Source organism: Suncus etruscus, chromosome X (genome assembly GCF_024139225.1).
Source record: "Suncus etruscus isolate mSunEtr1 chromosome X, mSunEtr1.pri.cur, whole genome shotgun sequence".
In the NCBI taxonomy this organism is placed as follows: Eukaryota; Metazoa; Chordata; class Mammalia; order Eulipotyphla; family Soricidae; genus Suncus; species Suncus etruscus.
In genome coordinates, this window is record NC_064868.1 from 116,838,241 (window position 1) to 116,845,770 (window position 7,530).

At 42.5% G+C, this 7,530-nt stretch overlaps 1 pseudogene; it reads left to right on the forward strand.

The window, feature by feature from the left end:
- The first annotated feature begins 1,160 nt into the window (after positions 1–1,160).
- On the forward strand, positions 1,161–2,849 carry LOC125999531 (lipid droplet-associated hydrolase-like; annotated as a pseudogene).
- Positions 2,850–7,530: the final 4,681 nt, after the last annotated feature.

Genomic DNA, 7,530 nt, shown 5'->3' on the forward strand with positions numbered 1-7,530 from the left:
AAAGAAAAAAATAAAGAAAAAAGAACAGAAGGTTTAAAAAAAGAAAAAGTACAGTAGCCAGTACATTTGTGAAAATTATTGTTTCTTCAATGAAGTCATTAATACAATGGCAGAAGGTTTAACAAGAAATCTCTTGTTATTAGCTATCCATTTTGCTACATTGGGGTGTTCCTTTAGTGATGACAATATTAAACAAATGAATTTGTCCAGAAATTTAAAGCACTATTACTGATACTTTTAGGGGTATGTCCTCAGCTGAAATGTTTGCATATATAGTCTCTGGGGGCTCACTCTCTTAGTTGAGGTGCACAAATTATGGTTTTGGGGGGCAAAGTGATAGTACAGCAGGTAGGGCATCTGCCTTGCACAAAAGGATCCCAAAATTTCCATACTTGGCATCCTATTGGTCCCCAAGCCTGGCTGGAGTGATCGCTGAGTGAAAAGCCAAAGTAGGCCCTGAGAACTGCTGGATGTTATCCCCCTAAAAAAAGTAATCAAATTCTGTTTGTGGTGTTCACCAGGAGTTAATTGGTACTCACAGCTGTTAGTTTTCTTAGCTATGGCTTTTAAACTTCTTTTCAGTTGTGATGCTCACAGCAGACTCAGGGCTGCATTCTTTTCCTTTCATGATGTTGATAATTGTATGGTGTTGGCTGTGGTGTATCACAGACAGCGGAGGCCTAGGCTCAAACTTCAGAATTGCCAGGATTTCCCTGGGCACACAAGAGTACATTTACTTCTTCAAGCCAAGAGGGGATGTTCGAATGGGAAACCTGATGACAAGCACATCTGCCACGGATTCCCAAGAATGGAAGGAGGATTGACCCTGGATTCTGGGTTCTGGGTTTGAGCTATTACATAGAATTCTCTAGACTTGGCATTCTCTTTAAAAGGTTAGAACTTAAGGGCCAGGAGAGAATTAGTGGTTAATATGCATGCGGTTTAACAGAAGAGGGTTCCCCAAACATCTCCAGATGTGTCCTGGAGGTCCCAAAACACTGTGCTTGTGTTGAACCTTGGCAAAGGTGGCCAAGAATCAATGGTATCCACCCTTCCCCAGCTTCCTTTGGGAGCTCTCCTCCTCCACAAAAGATAAAAATTTTAGTCAGTGCTTTTCCTGGACTGTAACTAAGAACTTGCAACTTTCTAGGCCAACAGAAATGGACCCAGAAAATGAGGAAGAAATTCCTCTGCATGAGGAATTCATTTTATGTTGTGGAGTTGAAACCCTGGACTGACCTCAAAAATGATCAAAGTGGCAACCAATCTAAACTGCTTATTTTCATTATTACTGGTAATCCAGGTTCTAGTTCCTTTTATGCACCATTTATCAAGGCCTTGTACTCTTCAGCAAACTTTTTTCCCAGTTTGGACTATCAGTCATGCTGGACATGTCATGGCCCCCAAAGACAAGATTATTACAGTCTCAGATGAGTCAAATGCTCAAGAAATCAAGGACATCTATGGATTCAGTGGTCAAATAGAACATAAGCTGGCTTTCCTGAGAACTCAAGTGCCAAATGATATGAAACTGGTCATTGGCCATGCAATAGGCTGTTATATGACCCTTCTAATTTTGAAACTTGCTCCTGAGCTCCCAATAATTCGCTCCTTTTTTATATGAAATCTTTAAGCACCATGGTGACAAGCACGATTGTAGTTGGGTTTTAGTCATAAATAGAACACTCCCTTTTACCAGTGCAACATTCCCACCACCAATGCCCCCCACTCTCCTCCCCCACCCCTGCCTATATTCGCGACAGGCATTCTACTCTCACTCATTACTATTGTCATGATAGTTGTTAGTGTAGTTATTTCCTTAACTACAATCACCACTCTTTATGGTGAGCTTCATATTGTGAGCCAGTCCTTCAGGCCCTCATCTCTATTGTCTCTGAGGATTATTACAGCAATGTCCTTAATTTTTCTTTAAACCAGAGATCAGTGAGACTATTCTGTGTCTATCTCTCTCCCTCTAACTTATTTCACTCATTCATCTATTGAAGGGCATCTTGGTTATATCCAGATTCTGGAAACAACCAAGATGCCCTTCAACAGATGAATGGTTAAAGAAAGTGTGGTACATATACACAATAGAATATTATGCAGCTGTCAGGAGAGATGAAATCATAAAATTTTCCTATTCGTGAATGTACATGGAATTTGCCCCTTTCTTCTCTTTCCAACGATTGAGCACATGTCTGAATCCCCCCATGAAAAGATCACCACTCTTCTTCTATGATGACTTCATTATGCTCTCTACACTACTGGCTACATGTTACTGAAACCCTGCCCTGAATTCATCAAGTTCTTAATAATTAAAATTTGCCTTTGGTTCATAAACGCAGAGAATGAGCATTTCGATCTGTATTTACTTGAATCATTCTGTCTTGCCAATGTAACTTATCGTGGGGGCCAAGAGATAATGCAGGTGGTAGAGAGAGACAACAAAGTCATAAAAGAACATTTATCTAAGTTTACATTTTACTATGGAACTATAGATAATTGGTGTCCAATAAATTATTATAGAGACATAGAAAGATTTTCCAGACAGAGATATTCGGCTCTGTGAGAAAAAATACCTCATGTCTTTTTTTGGGGGGGTCACACCTGAGGGCGCTCAGGGGTTACTCCTGGCTCTGTGCTCAGAAATCACCCCTGTCAGGCTCAAGGACTATATGGATGCTGGGATTCGAACCATTTTCCATCCTGTGTCAGCGGCATCCAACGCAAAAACCCTACCATTGTGCTATGGCTCTGGCCCAATCTCATGCTTTTATCCTCAATTTTTATCAAGAAATGGCGACTATGGTAGAGACTGGCTAAAGGATGATCTGTCCAACATATAAATACCGACACAAAGAATGAAGACATTGACAGCTAACACATAGTAGCTGTGTGCTTGCTGCCTCTTAGTAATAAGTAGCTTAGTGAATAAACACTTTAAGTTTAGTGTTTGTTATTTGAAGAAAAATGTTGAGAATCACTTGGCCTAAAAGCAACCAATTCTTGCTGAAAGGAGGTAAAGTGATTTGCCTGATAACTCTTCAGCAACAATATTGCAAACCATGGTGGCTAAAAGCAAGAGTGGGAGAGGGAGAGAGGAAGGAGGGGAGGGATGGAGGGAGGGAGGGAGAAAGATAAGAAAAATATCTACCATAGAGGCAAGCAGCGGAGAGGGTCGGGAGGAAACTGGGACATTGGTGGCAGAAAATTATGTTAGGAAAAATATAGGAAGTTATGAAACAACATTCTAGGAAATGTAAAAGATCAGTGAATGTGAATTATATGTAGGGTCAGTAAGGCTTATGAGATCATGTGGAAGATACACAGGAAGCATGGCAAGGGATCTAGGCAGTGACCCCACAGCAGCTGAGAAGCAAGAGCTGAAGACCAGCCCAGGCTGACATCATACAGGCCTTGGCTGAGGTTATCAGCATCAGACTGGTTAACAAGACAACTTACAAGGCCACCTGTCATTCCCTATGGCACACAGTATGTCACAGACCATCGAGTTATCATGTAGTCTGGCCATTAGTAAGCACAGGCCAGAGAGGAGCCAACCTCAGGAGAGGTGCTAAGTATGTCCAGCTCTAGAAGCTTCTGCAAGGTGTGTGGCACTCTGATCTCATCTACCTCATCTCCCTCTGCTCCCTCCAGCGCTTCCAGAGCTGGGATGGGGAGACAGTGGCTGCCCAGGTCAAGTCTGTGCCTGCTACATGCACTTGCCCTCTGTGTGTGTGTGTGTGTTCCTTTCCCATAAAAACCTGTTGAAGAGGACCGGAGAGATAGCATGGAGGTAAGGCATTAGCCTTGCATGCAGAAGGATGGTGGTTTGAATCCCGGCATCCCATATGGTCCCCCTAGCCTGTCAGGAGCGATTTCTGAGCATAGAGCCAGGAGGAACCCCTGAGCACTGCCGGGTGTGACCCAAAAACCAAAAAAAAAAAAAAAAAACCCATTGAAGATCAGCAGCAAGCCTCGTACAGTGCTAGGAATTGAGGACAGAGTTCTTAGCCACTTTGGGGTTCTTCTGAAAATCTTGCAGTGCCTCATCTGAAAAGGGGTCTCTTTAAATTATTGAATAATCACTATAAATGAGTTCCCGATCTCTGCATTAACTTAATTAAAAAGAAATTATTTTACCTGTGAACCAAAATAAGTCCCCCTATTCTATGAACTCAAGTTTTCTGAGTGCCAGAGGCCTAGTCAGCAGGTTCTCTCCCCTGGAATAGCCTCGGTGCCTCTACTTTCCTGCTCTCATTCAGCCACTACAGGCCACAAAGCCAGTGACTGTAGAGGATGGTTGTCTCTAGGAGACATGTTCCTTCCTTCAAGACACTAGGACACTCAAGCACTTTCCTTCCTCAAACCCCAAGGCCCTGAAGAAAGAGCCAGATCTGATATGCTGCTGTCACCCCCTATGGAGAAGGCTGATTGCTGAGATCTGTCCTATGTCACTGCTGCAGCAGATAGAGAGCAGATAAGCTCTGGAGAGTCCCCATGCCCAGGGATAAAATAGGAGGCAGAGGCCCAGAGGGTTTCTGTTGACATCTCTGTAGGGAGACCACAAGAAGTACAAAGGTGCTACAGCCTCTGCCCTGTCAGATTGTTCAGAATTCAGAATCCCTTCCCCAGCTTTTCTTTCAGCATTATTTTTTTTATTATTCCATATTTCAAATGTCCATGGGCTTGCATTTATTATCTTGTCACTTCAAGAGTTTAAAAATATAAAAAGTAAAATGATCAAGCAAAACGACTAGGCCTTCTTTTCTGTTCAGCATTCTAAGCATGAGATGAAATTTTTTATAAAGGTTTTCACCACCCTTGTAACTGCCTGGCTGATTTTCTGTGTGGCTGAGTAGGAGCAGATACTTGAGAAGTTCTGAGTTTCCTTGAGTTAAAGTCTTTCTGGTAAACTGCAAATCTACTTGCTCAGTGCTTCTCTGAAAGAAGATTGAAGTTTCATGAGGAATAAAAGGCTGCAGACAAAAGGATGGGGTAAATTAAGTCATGTAGACATTGGAGGCCTTGTGATCTGTGTGGCTTTGTGTTTTGGGTTTTTGTTTTGGGGACATAACTGGTAGTGCTCAGGGTTGCTCCTGGCTCTACACTCAGGAATCACTCCTGGTGGGTTCAGGGACCATATGGGATGCTGGAGATTGAGCTCAGGTTGGCCATGTGCAAGGCAAGCACCTTATTTACTATATTATTTCTTCAGCCCTTGTGTGATTTTTAAGCTTTTTATCTACTTTTGCCTCAGTACCCTCATTTATAAGATAGGCTTAATGAGAGGATTCAGAGCAATGAAGAATGAACTCAAGCAGTTAGTACACTGCCTGACCAAGAGTATCTTCTTTTTTCTTTTTTTCTTTTTGGTTTTTGGGCCACACCCGGAAGCCCTCAGGGTTACTCCTGGTTCTATGCTCAGAAATCGCTCCTGGCAGGCGTGGGGGACCATATGGGATGCCGGGATTTGAACCACCATCCTTCTGCATGCAAGGCAAACGCCTTACCTCCATGCTATCTCTCCAGCCCCCAAGAATATCTTCTTGATAGAGATTAAATATAATAATTATTCTTATCATAATAAAAATAAACAAAAGACCTGAGTTGATAAGGAGTGGGTGAAATCCACTTTTCAGGAGCATTTCTGACTGTATGTCCCAGTGAGCCCCATGGATGGTCCTTGCCAGAGATCTGATGTCATTGGGGCTTTCTAGAGCCTATGGAAAGAGCAAGTTTGGGGCCATAGCCAATGCCCACATTGCTCTCCATCATTTTGGGCCAGGAAGAAATCTGCAGACCCAGGCCTAGTACTTCGTACACCCTAATATCTATGGTTGCCCAGGCACTCTCTATGTCTGCTTCCACAGGCTCATTTCCTTTATCCCTTATTATTAGTAGGAGTGAGGAAACCAAGGACACATGGCAACTTAATGCCACACCAGATTCCAGAGTCAGTGTTTTTTTTTATTTAAAAAAAATTAAAGATTTTGGGACAGCTTGGAAACCTGAATGAGCTCTATTAGTATCCCATTCCTGCTTATTAGACTTGAGTGTTGATTTTCTGACTTCAGAAAATTGTGATTTCTTATTCATAATGCTCAACATGGAGAAGAAGAAAAAGGCCTATTTGTACCAAAGCCTTAGTGATGTAGCCAGGGCATGGGGTGTGGTATTGATTTTTCTCTCAAATGATTTGGAGGAAAAAGAAATATTCTTTGTACTTTGACTGCATTTTTTCATGTTTAATTTTGAAATTAAAAAAAAGAATTTTAGTCAGAGTCAGCAAAGGAAGGCTGAATACAGGAAAAGGGAGTTTTTGTTTGTTTTTGTTTTTGTTGGTGTTTTGTCCTATTTATCTTTATCTAGAAGCTAGCTACAGTTGCATTCAAAGTTGTCATCCCATCCAAAAGGAGTATTTTATATGACAATACAGATAAGGGCAGAACAAAAGAAGGCTCTGTGCACCAGAGCCCTGAAGAAAGATCAGAAGGGATACATAGTCTTACCTGGGCACAATATAGCTCTCTTCTTATGGGGCTATCAAGTCAGGTTGAAATCCCAGAGCTGGCCTAAGCTTTCAGCCCAACACCTTTGGGACAAGAGGAATCAGTATCCCATACTTGGTTTCCCAAAGAACATTGCTGCCATTGAGGGTTCAGTATTTCTCAATACTGGATAAAGAATATGTCAGGGATAAGTCTCTGGCTCTTGAAGGCCTTCCTTCTGCTTTTCTACTAGCCCCACTCCACTTGCAAATGCTCAGGTGTTCTGGGTCTTTGTTCTAGGTTTTCTGGAGGGGATACAGGAAATCGGCCCCTGTTTGAAACAAATAACTAACTCTCCTGAGTTCTCTGCCAACTGCAGGTGATGAGACCTCATTCCCTCAGACCAGTGAGATTCTTCAAAATAGACTCTGGAATCTGAGATAGAAATGGAAGGAATAAGAAGAATATGGAAAAGTCAGGGCAGGCAAAAAACAAGTACAAGGAGAATGGTGTTGAGGGACTACCATAAAAGCTCTGGTTCCTGATGTGGCCAGGCAGCTCCAAGCACTAGAATGCTACAAGATACAAGGGCAAAGGATCCCACAGCAATCTCTTGGTTTGGCCCATTTTCTGCCAAGCTGGTTCTCCAGTATCTTGAATGGCTAAGAACTGAGTTATCATGAACTTGGAGCCCCATTTAGTGTATCAAAGTTGTTCTAGGAGCAGCTCCTTCTAGGCCCAAAGCTGGCATGTGGATAACATTCTGAAAAGATTTTTCAAGAAGACTTGCATGTGTGAAAGCAAGAACCTTTACTGGAAAGGTACAGGCATTGTAGCTCTTGCCTTGCAGTCAGCTGACCCCAGTTTGCTTCTCAGCACCACATAGGTATCACCTTGAGCCTCCATAGGAGTGATCCCCGAGAACAAAGCCAAGAATATGCCCTGAGGTGCCAGATGTGGCCCAATCCACCCATCCCTCAAAAAGAGAAGGAAGCTCTAATAACAGAATGATATCCCTTCCACTTTGAGTACCTAT